The following is a 20,012-nucleotide window of genomic DNA, read 5'->3' as shown; positions in this document are numbered from 1 at the left end:
CCTCCCAAACACCTTTCCTGCTGATGGAACCGACTTTGTCTTCTTTGGTGCTGAACAACCAGCTTCTGTCCACTGTTTTGACTGCTGTTTGGCTTCTGGTGTGTAATGGTGAATTCAAGTCTCATCCATAGTAATAAATCGATGCACAAAATCAGTTTTATTCTTGTTAAAATCCAAGCACTGTTCAGAGATTTTCATGCGAGTGCGTTTTTGATCTGCTCTGAGCAAGCATAGCACTCATCTTGCACAAAGTGTTTTCATTTACATTTTTTCATGCAAAATATATCCTACATGTTCTTTTGAAATGCTTATAGTCTCAGCAATTTCACGCACTTGGACTGGTCGATCATCCAATACCATATTGTGCATATGATCAATGATTTCTGGTGTTGTTACACTTTTTGGACGTCCTTCACATGGATCATCTTCAAGGCTGGTATGGCCATGTTTAAACTCGCCATCGAAAACGAAGGAGAAGAGTGCCCATAAACTTTTATGAACTTTGAATGAATTTCTGTTGGCGTTAAACCTTCTTTTACAAAGAATTTTATAACTGGACGATACTTAGTTTTATCCATTTCAAAGGATACAGACAACAGTTTTGCTTCAAAAAGCTGTATAAAAGAAACTACTTGATAAAATGACTTGCAATTTCACATGGATGTTTATGACAGATGTACCAATTTGGAAAAAAAAAAAAAAAAAAAAAAAAAATTGTGCAGATAGTATTGCCATCTATGGCCGAGGCTGAGAACGTTTCAGACCACCCTCGTATTTCTTTGGATGTTGTTTATCAGAACTGGCATCCAGCATGCTTTACTCATTTCTACTAAACTTACGGTATACAAGCAACATTCTTTTATAGTTGATAGCTGACTCGCAACCTATTACACCTATTCATTTTTCATTCCATCGAACAGTGTTCCCCATGAATTATTCCCCAAAGATTATAATCCCTAGCTCTTCAAAAAGAATATCAATAGATTACTTTTCTCTTGCATCTCCACCCCATTTCAACCCCAGTCCAAGTACGCATGCACGCACACACACACAGCACTGATTTGTTATAATTTGCAGCTTCTCATATGTGAGGGAGTGATATAAAAAAACAAATTAAATAAAAAAATCACAAATTAATATCCTTATTGAGTGCTCCAAGTAAGGTATATGCAAGCATACTTCAGAAGTGGCCAAGAAAAATTGTGGAGGATTCTGGGTAGCTGGTTTCATGTCTAATAGGGGGTTACGAGAATCATATTTTCACTTTAAGATACATAGTTGAGAAATTGTTGGAATTTATAAAAAGAGTGTGTGTTTAAATTTTGCAGAAATTAAGGTGCCTAGAGAAAAGCTGTTGAAAATGGCTACAAATTTACATTGTAAATGAAGCATTACACAGAACTATATATGATTTGTATTGTATTGTAAGTTTGCAGTTATATTAGGTGGTGTGCGTGGGAAGGTTGTGTAAAATCACGTGTAAGACAAGTGTGCATGCACACCTCTCCATCTGTTAATTATCATCTATATGAATTATGTTAGGGGAGCTTAAGGGTCAGAGCTGTATAACTGAGAGGAGACCTCCACACAAACTTTAAAGGAATGCAGAGAACTGACCAGGGCTTCTGACCTAAGGCCCATTCCTCAGCTTCTCTTGGTGCACTCTGTTGGGTATCTACCTGGATACTGAATGAACAAGGATGGGCTGGCAAATTGGGATTTAGCCGACCAAATTGTATTCTTATTGGTTAAACCAAAATACAAAATTATGGTACAACATGACAAAATTTCATGATGGCTGGGGCGTCACCCGGCTAAACAAGGCCCCCATTGTTTTCGCCAGGGAACCAGGGCAAACAGTGAAAAGTCAGCTACAGGAACAAATCTGAAAACACATCCCAACTCAACATCAACAGAGTTAAAGATCGGTACTATCAATATAAAAAGCCTGAATGGCAAAGAAATGGAGCTAGCTGAGGAATTAGATAAGTACTAGATGCATAATAGGGGGTGACTGAAACAAAAAAAGATAAAAACTGGTTAGATCTTTCTGAGCAATAAATACAAAATGTTATATTCAGGCAATGACAATCGAGGAAAAGGAGTAGCCATAGTATTCAACACAAAATGCGAGGCTAATCTTGTTGAATGGCAGTCAGTCTCAAGTAGAGTAATGTGGGCAAATATGAGAATGGGGAACTGGACAATGAGACCTTATTTGTGCCTATGGTCCCAAAAAGGTTCTACTAAGGTAGAAGTGGAGGAATTTTTTGAGGCTTTAGAAAAAGCAACTGACACAATGAAAAAGGAAAAGTGGGTCCTTGTTGGGGATCCAAATAGCAGAGTAGGAAATGATTGTGAGACATACAATAATATTTTGGGAAAATTTGGAGAAAAGAGCAAAGCTAATAATAATGGTGCAGAAATTCACGTGGAGAGAAGAGGCAAGGAATAAGAAAAGTCTCATTGACTGTCATTGTTGATAGTGATGTTTTCTCCCTGGTGCAGGACACCAGCGTGTACAGAGGATTTGAAATTGGAAGTGATCACTATTTAGTCTTGAGCAGGATAAAATTGAATTTCATATTGAAAAGAATGACATGTAAGAAAGTTTCAAAGCAAATAAAATTTGAGCAGCTCTTAGATGTGAACTGTAGACTAAAATACATAAAGATTATTGAAGGAAAAATGAAAGAGTTTGAGAACAGAAACCAAACCTTGGAGATTCAGTGGCAAGTCTTGAAGAAAACCCTGATTGATTCAGCTATAGAGGCATGTGGTGAAGTTGTCTGCAAGGATAAAAAATGAGAACTCCATGGTGGACACAGGAAGTTAAAGAGGCAGTGAAGGAAAAGAAGAAAGCATATCAAAAGTTCCTGCCAAATAAGTCAGCTTGTGCTCTTAGAGAATACAGAGACAAATGTAAGAAAGCTAAACACTGTAAAACTAGTTAAACAAAAGTCATGGGAGGACTTTGGCAAGAGCATAGAAAATAAATATCAAGAAGGTGGGAAAATATTCTCGAGGTTGTTGAAAAAGCTTAGGAATGGAGGAAAGAGTGCTGTAAAAGGAGTTAGAGATGATAAAGGTGAAATGAAAACTGGAGAAAAAGATATTCTTGAAGTATGGAGTAATTACTTTGAAAAACTGCTAAATGAAACAAGCAGTGATGACAGCACAGTGGTAAAAAACACTGACCAGGCATGCAGTCAGAAATACATATCCATACTAGAAGTAGAAAAAGCCATCAAAGGCTTGAAATGTGGAAAGGCAGCAGGAGTAGATGATATTCGACCAGAAATGCTGAAGTATGGTGGTATAAAAGTCTTACAGTGGCTGCACTGCATAGTTCAGAATGCCTGTACAGAGGGACAGATTCCAGATGATTGGAGTAGAGCTCTCATAGTACCCATATATCTTCTTATTGTGCTATCTTCTATCGAAGGTCAGCAACCATCTTGGCGAACAAACTGCGGTCTTGTGCTAATCTGAGCAGTTGTACACTGCTCTTTCCTGTCAAACCATGATATTCTTTTTCTTCCTCTAGTTCCTTTGCCATCAATTCTTCCTACCAAAATAGTTTGTAGAAGTTGGTATTTGCTGTTTCTCATGATGTGGCCAGGATATGATGTTTTTCGTTTCTTGATTATTTGTACAAGATGTTTAGCTTTGCCAATGGATTTTAAGACATCTTCATTGGTAATTTTTTCTGTCCATGATATCTTTAGCATTCTTCTGTATAGCCACATCTCAAAGGCTTCGATTTTCTTGATGGTTGTTGCCTTCAATGTCCATGTTTCAACTCCATAGAGCAGAATAGACCACACGTAACATTTCAGCATTTGGCATCTGACTTCCATGTTTAGGTCTTTATTGCAGAATAGTGTTCTCATTTTCATGAAGGACTGCCGTGCAACTTCAATCCTTGTCTTTATATCTATTTCTGGATCCCACTGTTCATTAAGCCAACAACCAAGATATTTATATCTTGACACTTGATCAATATTTTTCCCATTGAGTGTCAGTTTCATTGATGAGGCTGAATGTTTGCTGATGATCATGTATTTTGTCTTGTTGATGTTTATATTTATTCCCATTCTTTGGCTTTCTATGTATACTCTGTCAATGACTTTTTGGAGGTCCATAATGTTATCTGCAATTAGCATGGTGTCATCTGCATATCGTAGTGTTAACAATCTTTCCATTTATTGTGATTCCCTCTGGACATTCTTCCAATGCTTTTTTAAAAATTACCTCTGCGTATATGTTGAACAGGAGTGGTGAGAGCACACATCCTTGTCTCACTCCTCTTTTGATGTTAATATCACTGGTGGTAATGTTGTCTAATTGAACAGTAGCTGACTGATTCCAATACAGATTTGTTATTAGTCTTATGTCTTGTTCGTCTAGCCTTGTTTGTTGAAGGACTTCTATTAAGTTAGTGTTTCTGACTTTGTCGAATGCTTTTTCAAAATCTATGAAACACATAAAGACAGATTTCTGTTTTTCTATGCATTTTTGTATCAATATTTGGGTACAGAAAAGGGCCTCTCTTGTACCAAAACCATTCTGAAAGCCGAATTGTGTTTCAGTTAGTTTCTTCACTTTATCTATAAATGCGATTCCGAATTACTTTCAAAAATATTTTTAATGTTTGGCTCATATTAGACTAATAAGTTGGAAGTCACCACAGGAATTCGCTTTGGGTTTCTTTGGGATAGTGATAAATGTAGATTTGAGCCAATCTGATGGAAATTCATCACTTTCATATATTTCATTAAATAGTTTTTCAAGAAGTTTGATGTTATCTGGTTCTATTAATTTTAAAAATTCTGTGTTTGCGCAACATCTGGTCCACTGGCGTTTCCTGTTTTACTTGTTCGTATAGCATTCTCTATTTCGCATTTCATGATTGCTGGTCCTTGAATGTTATCTTTTATATTTATAGGCTTCTGTCTAGTATCATTGAAAAGTTCTATTAGATATTTTATCCAAATCTGTGCTTTATTCTCTTCTTCTAGAATTATTTTTCCATTTTCGTCTCTTAGAGACACAATTTGCTTTTTCCTCAGTTTTCCGGAAATTTCATTGATTTTCTTATACAGATTGAAATTATCATGTTTCTTCTGAAGCAGTTCAATTTCAGTACATAAATTTTTCATCCAATTTTCCTTGGCTTCTTTTATTTTTTTCTTGATGATATGTGTTTCTGTATACCTGGCTAGGTCTTTGTTTTTGTACATTCTTCTTGTATCAATAAGAGAAAGAATCTCATCTGTCATCCATTCCTGTTGTTTTATATTATTCACATAACCTACTTCTTCAATACTTGTTGTTATGATGGCATTCTTTAAGCTATTCCAAAGAGATTCCACACTTATTTTCTTCTATGTTAATCTGTTGTAATCGCAGGTTAAGCTGTGTCTTGGCACTTTTATTTATGTTCGGGTCTTTCAGTTTTTCTACATCAATTTTCTTTTTCTTCTTTTGTGATTTTTTAGCTGATTTTAATCTAAGACGTACTTCTGCAACTATGGGATTGTGGTCTGATGAGATATCTGCTCCAGGATAAGTCTTTGCACTCTTTATACTGCTGTGGAATCTTTTATTTATCAGTATATAATCAATTTGATTTCGGACAATGTTATGTTGGTAATCTTGAGGCGATTTCCAAGTGTACAGTGTTCTGGGTGGAAGTTTAAACCAGGTATTTGCTATTGTTAGATCTTCTTGCTGACAGAACTGGACTAGGCGATCTCCTCTGTCATATCTGGTGCCTAGCCATGTTCGCCAACAATTTCTCCATCATCCCCTCTTCCTACTTTTGCATTGAAGTCACCCATCACTATGTTTATATCATGTTTCTTTGTTAGGTTTTTAATCTCTTTTAGGTGTTCATAAAACTCTTCAACATCTTCACTTTTGTCAGCTGTGGGTGCATAAGCTTGGATGATATTTATGTTAACGGGTTTCCCTTAAGTTGTAACAGCATTATCCTTTCAGAAAATGGAATCCAATTTAGTACTGATTTATTGATTTCTTCATCTACTATTACAGCTACACCATGTCGATGTTTCTTCTCATCATTCCCAGAGTAATACATTGTTGTATTATCTTGTTGACACTTTCCAGATCCTGGCCTTTTATATATTGTCTCGCAATATATAAAATATTGCATACCCATATATAAAAAGGGAAATAAAACTGAATGCGAGAATTACAGAGGTATATCCCTATTGAGTGTTCCTGGTAAGATATATGCAAATATACTTGAGAAACGGTTGAGAAGAATTGTGGAAGAAAAGCTTGGTGAAGAACAAGCTGGATTCAGGTCAAATAGAAGCTGTCAGGATCAAATCTTCACTTTACGACAAATAGTGGAGAAATCATGGGAATATAACGAAGATCTGTATTTAAGTTTTGTCGATTTGGAAAAGGCATATGACAAGGTGCCAAGAGAGAAGCTATTCAATACACTACAGTTATATGGTGTCAATGGGGCATGATATCAAGCAATACTTAGTCTTTATTTGAGTTGTAAGTCAGCAATTAGAATTGAAGGAAGTACAGGAAGATGGTTTAATGTTAAATCTGGTGTGAGACAAGGATGTACATTATTCCCTCTGTTATTCATTATCTATATGGATCACGTTATGAAGGAAAGTGGTATTAAACAGGATATCAAAATTGGAGATGTTAATGTCAGCTCCTTGCTTTATGCGGACGATGTTATACTTCTAAATAAATCCGCTACAAATCTGCAAGATTCTCTGACTAAATTGAATAACTGTTGTGATAGATATGGTATGAAGGTCAGCAATAAAAAGACAAAGACAATGAAAATAGGCAGAATCATTGAAAATGTCAACTATGTTGTGAATGGAGAACCTGTGGAACAAGTAAAACATTTCAGCTACTTAGGCACGATTTTTAGTGAAGATGGCAAATTAAATATGGAAATAGACAACAGAATCTACAAAGCTGGTATGGTAGGAAGTCAATTGAATAAATTCATATGGAATAAGAGAGAAATTATTTGGAATACTAAATTAGCTGTATACAAGACATGTTCAAACCAGTTTTAACTTATGGATCTGAGAGCTGGGTCAGAAGTAAAACACTTGACCAAAGACTAGAGACTGCAGATATGAGAGTCCTGAGAAAGATTAGAGGCGTGAACAGATGGCATGAATGATCAGTGGCAATATCATATTAAAAACGAGAATATTAGGAAAGAACTTGCCATTGTCAGTATCCAGCAAGTCGTTAGCAGAGCTAATCTCAGGTGGTATGGTCACTTAAACAGAATGAGCGAGGAAAGATTAGCAAAACAAGTGTTCTCAGCCAAGTTGGCAGGAAAATGACCCAGAGGAAGACCAAGATATAGGTGGATTGATACGGTACAAAGTGCCTTAGACGATAGAAATATAAGATCTGGTAATGTGGTAATGGTCTTGACAAGTAACAGACTGATTTGGAGAAAAATTGTAGATAGGAAGTTAGTAATGATGTAAATTTTTCATGTAGTACTATCATATCCTGTACACCCCTTGAGGGTACATGGCAGGAATTTAATGATGATGATGATAATGAATTATGTTATTAACAAAAATGGCATTAACCAGATATCAGTTTGTAATTCCAATTTTGATTCCAATTCGTTTCAGGATTCTTTCTGGAATCCTTCACGATTTCTTTACTAAATTGAATAACAGCTATAGCAAATTTGGAATGATGACAGTCAGCAATATGGAAAATACCAGTTGGCTTCCTGAGTTGAAACTTATAGAAATAAGGAAAATGTTCAGCTACTTAGATATAATTTTTATTGAAGATAAATTAAATATAGTAATATATAACAGAATCACCAAAGCTTGTTGTGATGGAGAGTCAACTGGGGAGGCAAAAATACATGTAATAAAAGATAGTTTAGTAGACACTAAATTGTACAAGATGATTTTTGAACCAGTTTTAACTTATGGATCTCAGAGTCGGATTAGAAAAACAGCTGATCAAAGACTGTAAACCACAGATTTGAAAATGAGAGTTTTGAGAAAAATTACAGAGTAAGCAGATCACACTAATGGCAGAATCATTAAAAATTGAGATATTAGGATTGAATTGAACATTGTCAGCATTCAAGAATGTGTGTTCAGAGCCAGTCTGAGGCAGTATGGTTACTAAAATCAAATGGAAGAGAAAAGGTTGGTATTTGATGGCTGGAAAAAGTTGGATGCAATTAAATGTGTCTTATCATCATCATCAATTTTCTGACAGGTACCCTCAAGGGGTGTCATACAGGATATGATATCTACATGAAAAATTTACATCATTACTAACTTCCTTTCTACAATTTTCCTCCAAATCAGTCTGTTACACTCCAACATTATCAGATCTTATATTTCTATCGTCTAAGGCACATTCTACCATATATCAATCCACCTATAGCTTGGTTTTCCTCTGGGTCATTTTCCTGCCAACCTGGCAGAGAACGCTTGTTTTGCTAATCTTTCCTCGCCCATTCTGTTTAAGTGACCATACCACCTGAGATTAGCTCTGCTAATGCATTCCTGGATGCTGACAATGGCAAGTTCTTTCCTAATATCCTCGTTTTTTAATATGATATTGCCACTGATGCCATCTGTTCACACCTCTAATCTTTCTCAAGATTCTCATATCTGCGGTCTCTAGTCTTTGGTCAAGCGCTTTACTTCTGAGCCAGCTCTCAGATCCATAAGTTAAAACTGGATTGAACACTGTCTTGTATACAACTAATTTAGTGTTCCGACTAATTTCTCTTTTATTCCATATTAATTTATTCAATTGATTTCCTACTATACTAGCTTTGATGATTCTGTTATCTATTTCAATATTTAATTTCCATCTTCACTAAAAATCGTGCCTAAGTAGCTGAAATGTTTTACTTGTTTCAGGTTCTCCATTCACAATGCAGTTGACATTTTCAACGATTCTACCTATTTTTATTGCCTTTGTCTTTTTATTGCTGAACTTCATACCATATCTATTACAACAGTTATTCAATTTAGTCAAGGAATCTTGAAAACTTGTAGTGGATTTATTTAGAAGTGTAACATTGTCTGCATAAAGCATAAAGAGCTGACACTAACATCTCCGATTTTAATATCATTTTTAATACCTTTCCTTCATAATGTGATCCATATAGATAATGAATAACAGAGGGAATAATGTACATCCTTGTCTCACACCAGATTTAACATTAAACCATCTTCCTGTACTTCCTTCAATTCTAATTGCTGACTTACAACTCAAATAAAGACTAAGTATTGCTTGATATAATGCCTCGTCGATACCATATAACTGTAGAGTATTGAATAGCTTCTCTCTTTGCACCTTGTCATATGCCTTTTCCAGATCGACAAAACTTAAATACAGATCTTTGTTATATTCCCATACTTTCTCGACTATTTGTCGTAAAGTGAAGATCTGATCTTGACAGCCCCTATTTGGTCTGAATCCAGCTTGTTCTTCACCAGTCTTCCATTCCACAATTCTTCTAAACCGTTTCTCTAGTATACTTGCATAAATCTTGCGAGAAACACTCAGTAGGGAGATATCTCTGTAATTCTCACATTCAGTTTTATTTCCCTTTTTATAAATGGGTACTATGATAGCTCTACTTCAATCATCTGGAGTCTGTCCCTCTGTCCAGGCCTTTTTGAACTATGCAGTGCAGCCACTGTAAGACTTTTATACCACCATACTTTAGCATTTCTAGTCGAAGCCTTTGATGGCTTTTTCTACTTCAAGTATGGATATGTATTTCTGACTGTATGCCTGTTGAGTGTTTTTTTTACCACTGTGCTATCACTGCTTGTTTCATTTAGCAGTTTTCAAAGTAGTTACTCCATACTTCAAGGATATCTTTTTCTCTTGTTTTCATGTAACCTTTATCATCTCTAACTCCTTTTACAGCACTCTTTCCTCCATTTCTAAACTTCTTTAACAACCTCCAGAATATTTTGCCACCTCATGATATGTATTTTCTATGTTCTTGCCAAAGTCCTTCCATGAGTTTTGTTTAGCTAGTTTTACACAGTGTTTAGCTTTCTTACATTTGTCTCTGTATTCTCTAAGAGCACAAGCTGACTTATTTGCCAGGAACTTTTGATATGCTTTCTTCGTTTCCTTCGCTGCCTCTTTAACTTCCTGTGTCCACCATGGAGTTTTGATTTTTCTATCCTTGCAGACAACCTGCCAGATGCCTCTCTGGCTGAATCAATCAGGGTTTTCTTCATTGAGCTTTGTGTATTTTGGTCTACAGTTCGGTGTGGGGAAGCTTGGGCAGCGAAGGTGTAGACATGTTATGGGATCTGATGAGGAAAATAGCCCAACAGGAAAAGATACCAGAGGAATGGAGGAAAAGCATTCTCGTCCCAATCTACAAGGGAAAAGGAGATGTTCAAGATTGACAACTATAGAGGGATCAAGCTGGTGTGATACACTTTGAAGATATGGGAAAGAGTAATTGAAGGAAGGATATGGTGGGAAAGAAACAAAAATTGCTGAGCAGCAGTTTGGATTTATTAAGGGAAGAGGGACAACGGATGCAATATTGGTGCTAAGGCAATTGATGAAGAAATATAGGGAGATGCAAGCGGAGCTACATATTATGTTTATAGACCTGTAAAATGCATACGACAAAGTGGCCAGACAAGGTATGGCGGTGTATGAGGAAGAAGGGGGGGGGTGTCGGAAAAGTACGTGAGGTTGGTGAAGGAGATGTATGAGGGAGCGAAAACTCAGGTATAGTGTCAGCATGACAGAGGTGTTCCCCATTGTCGTAGGGCTCCATCAGGGATAAACTCTGAGCCCCCACCTCTTTGATCCGGTCATGGATGTACTAGTGGAGGACTTCAAGAAGGAGGTGTCAGGGAGCATGATGTTTGCCGATGATATTGTTCTCTGCGAATCATCCCGAGAGAAGCTTGAAAAGACCCTGGAAGAGTAGAGAAAGGTATTGGAGGAGAGAGGCATGAAAATTAACCATGTAAAGACTGAATATAAGTCAACGGGGAGTGATGAGGATATGATCATATGACTCCAGAGTGAAAGGTTAACTTCAGGGAAGAAATTGAAGTACCTTGGGTCGGTCGTCGAGAGGATTGGTGACCTGGATGAGGAAGTATGGCACCAAATAACATGCGGCTGGATGAACTGGAGGAAGATGAGTGTGGTCCTGTGCGACAAGAGAGTCAGTTGTAAGAAGAAAGGAAAGCTGTATAAGATGGTGGTGAGGCCGACAATGCTCCATGGCGTGGAAACATGGCCTATAACAAAAGCACAGGAGATGAAGATCGAGGTGGCGGAGATGCGGATGTTAAAATGGATGAGTGATGTGACAAAGAAGGACAGGATAAGGAATGACTACATCAGAGGAATGATCAAGGTGGGACCGATTGGTAAGAAGGTACAAGAAAGCAGGCTGAGGTGGTTCAGTCATGTAGAGAGAAGGAGTAAGGAGTATGTTGGTAAACGAGTGGAGGGAAGGAGCAAAAGAGGCAGGCTCAAACTCAATGGAGGGAAGGAGCAAAAGAGGCAGGCTCAAACTCAATGGAGGGATAAGTTGGCAGAGGATCTTGGGGAGGAAAGGATGGAGTCGGGAAGATGCCCTGGACCGGAGAATCTGGAAGAAGAAGATTAAAGATGGGAATGCCGACCCCGTTTAACACGGGATTAGGCATAGCGAAAGAAGAATTCTGCAGTTCACATCTGAGAGCTGCTCAACTTTTATTCGCTTTAAAACTTTCTTACATGTTATTCTTTTCAATATGAAATTCAGTTTTATCCTGCTGAAGACTAAATAGTGATCACTTTGAATTTCAAATCCTCTGTACACTCTGGTGTCCTGCACCCAGGGAGAAAACATCACTATCAACAATAACACAGTCAATGAGACTTTTCTTATTCCTAGCCTCTTCTCTCCATGTGAATTTGTGCACATTTTTATGTTGGAACATGGCGTTAGTAATAACCAGTCCATGTCCTGAGCAGAAATCCAACAGGTATTTGCCATTATTATTAGCTTTGCTCTTTTCTCCAAATTTTCCCAAAATATTTTTATATGTCTGACAATCATTTCCTACTCTGTTATTTAGATCCCCAACAAGGGCCAACTTTTCCTTTTTCATTGTGTCAGTTGCTTTTTCTAAAGCATCAAAAAATTCCTCCACTTCTACCTTAGTAGAACCTTCTGTGGGACCATAGGCACAAATAAGTTCATTGTCCAATTCCCTATTCTGATATTTGCACACATCACTCCACTTGAGACTGCCTGCCATTCAAGAAGATTAGCCTCGTATTTTGTGTTGAATACTATGACTACTCCTTCTTTTCCTGTTTGTTATTGCCTGAATGTATTTATTGTTCAGAAAGATCTCACCAATTTTTGTCTTTTTTTTTATTTCAGTCACCCCTATTATGTCAATCTGGTACTTATCTAATTCCTCAGCTAGCTCCATTTCTTTGCCATTCAGGCTTCTTATGTTGATAGTACCGATCTTTAACTCTGGTGATGTTGAGTTGGGGTATGCTTTCAGATTTCAGATTTGTTCCAGTAGCTGACTTTAAGCTGTTCACCTTGGTTCCCTGGTGAAAACAACGGGGGCCTTGTTTAACCGGGCGACGCCCCAGCCAGCATGAAATTTTGTCATGTTGTACCATCATTTTGTATATCGGTTTAAGCCAATAAGAATACAATTTGGTCGGCTAAATCCCAAATTGCCAGCCCATCCTCGTTCGTTCAGTATCTAGGTAGATACCCAACAGGGTGCACCATGAGAAGGTGAGGATTGGACATTAGGTCAGAAGCCCTGGTTGGTTCTTCGCATTCCTTTAAAGGCTATGTGAGGTCTTCTTTCAGTTATACAGCTTTAACCTCCTTAAGCATCATTTATACCACATAAAAGATAATGAAAATACATTGTAATTACAGAATTAAATGTTTATTGCATAAAATACACAATGAAGAAATCTGTTATAGAAATATTTGAGCACAGTTGCTTGAACAGTGTTTCCTTTTCTAATAGCTAACAACAAGCTTCTCTAGGCCCATTAACAGGATTAGAAAATTACAATTGTTAAATGCAATTCTACATGTCACTTTATTAGCAGGTGACAAATAAGTAACATGTCTACTTCCAATGGTCAACAGAATAGTTAGGGCAGGCAGCAAGATTATTACCTATATTAGTAATAAGCATAGTGCATGATTCAAGTCTTTTTCAACTATCTCACAAAAAAGATTGCATTAACTGGAAATATCATATAAAATAAAAAATGGTATTGAAAGTTTTTTTTTTTTCTCTTGGTTATACTATAAATTAAAGATGCCAAGAAATTATATTCTTGGTTTCATCCTTTATTCAAGTGTAAGCAAACAAAGTTTGCATGTGAAGTCACTTCAAGACTGGGCTACTTATATATAGAGACTAATGACTTCACCTCAATTGCCTCAGTATCATAATGCAATGCACATATCCTTGTGGACATATAATGCTATGCATTACGGAAAGGGCCACCACCCAGACCCGTTTCAACCTTTATTCAGGTCTCATCAGTGGGAGCTGGACCCAGAAGTGATACCAAGGTTTTAAGTAATGTAGAAATCATATTTCCATATACAAGTAGCCAAAAGGTGTCAACACTTTATTACTAAAATACTCTGAATTAGAGATTAGACCCACTGATGATCCACTTTTTATCACAGCAGCTGTACGACGTGCTGTCTTTGCAACACGGGGTTCCCTCGGAACTTCAGTCCACTGTCTACCATCATTCCAAGATCATGAATCTCATCCGCTTCCTAAGTACAGCTCCACCAATACAGTACACAGCCTTATATCTCTGTATCCCAATGTGTAACACTTTACATTTATTAACATTAAAATTGCAACCCAACTCATGAGTCCAGGCTATTCAAATCGTCCTGTAGAGAATTAACATCAGCACTACTCTTGATAATTCTACCTAACTTTGCATCATTGGCAAACATCTGAAGATCCCCAGTCATGACATATCATTAACAAACAAGTTAAAATGGTAGGGACCCAAGAACGGAACCCTTAATCACGCCACTGGTCGCCTTTCTTTTCTGAGACACAGCTCCATCATACACATCCTGCTGGTATTGTTCAGAGAGCCAATCTGTCATCCATCTAACCAATATACTTCTGCAACTTGTACATCAACTTATCATGTGGTAATCTATCTAATGCTTTTGCAACATCCAAGAATATCACTGTATATGATTCTCTCTTATCCAACACATTTGTTACCTTATCATAAAACATAAGCAGATTGCTAAAACATGACCTGCCTTTTACAAACCCATGTTAACCATGATAGAGAATCTTATGTTCATCAACCCAATCCTGTATTCTATTTTTAACTAATTTTTCCAACACTATAATTGGAAACTTCTGTTCTCAACCCATTCCCGTGGAGAGGTATTTTTCTGCCGTCTTTCCACTCCTTAGGAACCTTCCCCACCACTGCAAGATTTTCATCAAATAACCAGGTCAAGGTCATGGCTAACTTTTTTGCACATTCTTTAAAAATATGTGGTGATATGTCATCCATTCCCCACAGCCTTATTAACATCTAATCTGAGCAACACTTGATATTCTTATTATTACATGACACCTCCAAAGACTCATCATGGGAGGGCACCCACTCTACAACTCTCTGTCTCCACCAACCACTCATTCCACCAACTACAATGAACCGCACCTACACCAACAATATCTACCACCCACCACCATTACTAGTATTTTCACAAACATCCATGCCCACGGTGGGATTTGATACCCACGGCCTTTTGGCTGGAGAGCGGATACGCTAACCACTCGGCCACCCAGGCTCGCAATATACCTCTGATTCTTTCACCTTTAATTCTTCTAATTCTTGTTCCTTCTACATGTTGCACAGCATCATTCACATCACTGTGATATACATTGATGAAGTGTTCATTAAATAATTCCACTATATCATTTGCTGTGATTACTCTGCTACCATAACTATCTGCCAGCATTAAAGCCAGCCATAATTATTTTTCCTTTTGTTTGCCACATAGCAGAAAAACTCTCTTGGATTAGCTTTGACCTGACTAGCCAATCTCCTCTCATTTTCTTTTTTAACCATGCTTGTCACTTTTCTGGCCTGCACTTTATATTCATCGTAAATCTGTTCACTGTAAACTCTCTCTTGTATACTTCCTCCATAACAACTTACTACTTACAAGTTCTACTACATATCCTTAGAAGAAGTGTTCTTCATCTCATTATAATAGTTTTTTTTTTACCAAACATTACAGAATTATTTAAACATTCTCTCAATTCTAATTTCGTCAAATGGAAGAACCAGCTCTGCAATCGACAATTTCAGCAGTCCTTTATCCCGACTAGCAAACCTTTTCACGGAAACATAAAGAATTCCCATCTCAAGCTAACCTAAAACCTCCAGGTGAATTGATGAATTTTTCATTATTGAAAACAACATTTCTGATAATAAAAGGAGGAAACTCGGTTATTATGCGATTCTTCCTGGCCACCCAAAGTCTGCCTACAAACTATTATTCATAGAAAAAAAATGCCTTGATGAAATAACATCCAGTACAAACACTCCATATCTATTTCATACACTGGTAGACTATTTACTTCTGACAATCTTAAGATTGTCAGAAGTAAATAAATTAGAGTGGCTTAAAAACAACCCATCCAGATCATCTTAAGTCTTAGGATTGCCAAATGATGGCAAGCCATTTCAGAAATACCCAAGTGTCTATAAAATTCAATGCTCATGCAGTTTACCATACACAGATGAGACCAAGTAGAAATTTCAAAATCAGAAAATAACATCTTGGCAATATGGCTCATAAAAGGAAAAAAAAATCAAACCGAACTACAAGTATGAAATGGGATACAACCACAATGTCTTATTTAGAAGAAAACTATTCATCCCAATGTATCAAAGAAACCACTGAAGTGATTCATCCACATTTCTCTCAATAGGAGCCAAGAATTAATTTTGCACTGTCTGGAAATCCCTGATAAAATCTCTAAAACCTGTAAGTTCAATCATGTGCCAAGCATCTGATGAGTTTCTAAGAGAACAGATAATACAGAGTTTTACAACAGACCTCACTTTTTTCCATAATGGTTTGCAATGTTAGAGGTTTATTTCAGATCTGCCAGCCTGGCTGACCATGTGATTTGGGATATCTATGTACTTGCTCTCCAGACAACATTCAACTGGATTCAAATCCTGCATGGATAAGACATCTGTAAATGTCTTTAGGGAGATAAATTTCAATACCTAGTGAGAGACCACTATCCTGAATATGTCCTACTTGAAAACAAGTTACATGTTTAGTCTCCAGCAAGGTTTCCACATTATATAAAAAAATAATAATTTTAAAAAATTAAAAAAATAATTACCTATAATTCTGTGCTCTTTATATGTACACACTTGCCCTAAAGAAGCTATAGTTATTGGTCAGAAAAAATAGATTAATACCTATTGTAAAATTAATTGCAGTAAAAATCCTAGTTTAAGAAAATAATAATAATATATATATATGTATATATTGCTGAGTGTCAGATCTGGGAAGGGTAAGATACAAAGCAACAGTCATATTTTTGGCCAGATATTCCCTTGCTGATGATCACTTGCATCTTTCCTTAGTATGAGAACTGCAATAACTCTAGCTCTTCTCCAAACTTTGGGTATTTTGCAGGTATTAATATAATTGTTGAACAAATTCAGCATTCAGTCTTTGGTCGCAGGACCAAATTCCTTGATTTGCTCAATTCAAACTTCATCTAGATCTGCTGCTTTTCCTTTCTTACAAATTTTAATTGCCCTATTAAGTTCTTCCATTGTAAAAACATTTGGAGAAAATATTTGTTTCTTTTCAATATTCCCTCTGAAGTCCTGTCCTTTGTATTCAAAACGGATTTATAGATTTCCCACTTTTAAGAAGTTGGTGTGCTATTTGATTTGCCGAGACATTAGAATGTATTGAAGTTTTATTTAGGTCATTGCTGAGGCGTCTAAGTAGCCTCCAACCTTTTTGGCTACTCCTTCCCATGTCTATTTTATTCATTAACTTTAGCTATTGTTTGCATTTTACTTTAAATACAGACAATCTGTTGTCTGCTTGCTATAGTTGTCACTAAAAGTATCTCTTTCAATTGAGTTGCAGTATTCTTTCCGTTGAGCAGTTATCTTGGAAGTTAATCCCTGGAAAAACAGTTAATTCCACATCCTCTTGGAATGGCTTCTCAGGAGCATATCTGAACAGCTTCAATGAATTGGTCACAGGCCTCTGGAACTGGGTTAATATTCTTGATTTTCTCATCTAATAGGTTTGAAATTTTTTCCCATTTTGCCTTTTTAAAATTATATCTTCATCTAAAGTGAACGATTTGTGGTTAAATTGCTGCTAGTAGTTGACACATTATAGGTCGATGTTGTGATTTGGAATAGGCATACAAACAGTTTTTATGCACTGGTGGGCTACCCTCTCACTCATAAAGATGAGATCTGGGTTATATCCTTGCTTCCAACCTCTGCTGTAAAAGGAAGGAGGATGTTTACTATCTTGGATATAGCCAGTATGATTCAGCCCATTCCAACACAGCCTCTCCATTCATATCATCCTGCGGGTAATCCCAGACACTACTGTGGCTATTAAAGTCACCAACAAGAAAGACACTTTCTGTCTGTAAAGATTGACAGGAGGTTTAAAGGAGAAGGCTACATTTGGGGGGTTTGTAGATAGAAATAGATGACAGAATTACTCAATTTTACAGCAATTATCTCTATATCATTCTCCTCTGTAATAGATGTTGAGAGGATCTGAAGGTCTGCTGTAATGAAAATGGCACTACCATATTTGCTATGGGGATGTTCCACTACCAACTTCATTCCAGGAATTTTTGGACATCGTTGATTTATATTTCTGTGTTTCCTGTATACACAATATATCACAATTTAGTTTATGCAAGAGTTCTTTATGTATCGAGAGACCCTCTATATTCACAGAAATTATCATTATTTTAGGCTCTGATAAAATCTTGTCCCGTCTTCCAAGAATCATTTTAAACAGATTACATTAAAAGCTCTAGACAAAATAAATGTGTAAAAGTTGCTTCTTGAGCGGAAGGATCAGGTACTGTTGCCCAGGGGATGCCCAAATACATAAATCACATGTTCTACTAGGAGGCACCTTCCATGTCCCCCTTTAAACCTGTTCAAAGCACAAGACCGACAGAGGGAGGGAGGGAGGGAGGGAGGGAGAGTGTGTGTGTGTGTGTGTGTGTGTGTGTGTGTGTGTGTGTGTGTGTGTGTGTGTGCGTGCGCGTGCGTGCGTGCATGCATGCATGCATGCATGCATGCATGCATGTACACACTAATTTGTCAATCAGCATTTGCCTTGATTAGGTCTATATTAACACAAGTTTGGTCACTCTTAAATTCGCTGTTTTTTCCAACTGACTTTTGCCTTTAAAAACACTGACAAACCTTATTACTACAAAGAATTTTCAACTCTTGTTTAAGAAAATATGTGACTTATGTTTGTTTTTTTTTAATTAAAAATAATAGAATTTATCAGCAAAGAAACTGCAAAAGTAAGCTGAGTGGCTGTCTAAGATGAGACAAAGACTCCCAGATGAGTTCTTGGGGTAATAATAATAATAGTCTAAACACACTGGCCTACTGATTATTCTTGCCTCTTTGCTATGTAAGAATCACCTTAAAATGGGTCATATAAATAAAAAATTAATGAACTACACATACTTACATGGAACTTATGGTCAGTGTTCTTTTTCTTTGCCCAATATTCTTTATATGGAAATCTGACAACAGTGGGGTCATTCATGCCAACTTGAGAGATGTAGATGTGCCTTACCAGCCTATTACTAGCACAAATCTTTTCCTTATGTAAGCTGTGGATTTACCAAGAATTGTGCCAAGGCTATACAAGAGAAGAATCCAGCACATCACAATTTTTTTTTTTAAATTGAAATCTCCACCTTCCTTTTCTCTTTATATTAAAGTGAATTTGATATGATAATCGACTATAATCGATATGATAATATTTAAAATATTTGCAACAAAATTATAAAACACATTTGAAATTTATTTGTAAAGGGGCAAAAAAAAAAGTTGGAAATCCATGTCCAAATAACAGTCATGCTTTCTGTGCCTTATCAAAGTATTCATTGTAACTTTTGTTCCAACCCTGCTTTTCACAACTTCTGCATTCAGAGGATGGTTCTGTTTTATCATTTATCAGAACATCAGCAGAGCAATTGTGCTCTGTTTAAGTTCTGTGTCTGGAGCAAAAATCTTTAGCCTACTCCTAAGAAGGATAATAAATTTTTCTATTAGATTATATTCCAGTTTATCATTTCATTGCTTTGAAAAGCAGTGAAGGAAACTCTTAATGCTCATCTGCAATATTTGAAGCTTCTCAGCTAATAAATAATCAACAAGGAATATTCTTAAATCAACTATCTTTGAACAGTTGCTTTGAGAAAGGTTGGGGAATCTCAAGTTATTGTCCTTTATCTCTGAGTTATTTCATCATGCAGGTTACAAAAGCCTGTTAAGTAAGCTCCTTTTGTATGGATTATCTTCTGACTTCTGCAACTTTCTGATAACTCATTTATAATAGTGAATGGATCTTTATTCTCAGTCATTGCAGCTGAAGCCAGGATTCCATAAGGCTCTGTTCCTTCACCTCCTTTACTCTTTCTGCATATCAGTGATCATCTCAAGTTACACTTTTTGGGATGCAGTTACTCTTCTAACCTTCAGTCTTTCTTAGAATAAGTATACTCCAGATAGTGTCCTCAGCATGTACAAAGTTCAGTTTTCTCTTTGCTCTCAGCATTATTTTACTCCAGAATGCTCTTAACTCTGTACAAATCAGAAAGCTGTCCATTCTTTGAATACAGTTCTCATTT

General features: G+C 36.7%; 1 protein-coding gene across 2 annotated transcripts in view; it reads left to right on the top strand.

The window, feature by feature from the left end:
* LOC150108554 (putative rRNA-processing protein EBP2) overlaps nucleotides 1–20,012 on the top strand; it is a 114,244-nt gene that overhangs the window by 63,481 nt on the left and 30,751 nt on the right. The window lies entirely within an intron of this gene.

Source organism: Typopeltis vanoorti, chromosome 3 (assembly GCF_054136105.1).
Source record: "Typopeltis vanoorti isolate ZY-2024b chromosome 3, IOZ_Tvanoo_1.0, whole genome shotgun sequence".
Classification (NCBI taxonomy): Eukaryota; Metazoa; Arthropoda; class Arachnida; order Uropygi; family Thelyphonidae; genus Typopeltis; species Typopeltis vanoorti.
This window is presented reverse-complemented; position numbering and strand designations above follow the sequence as displayed.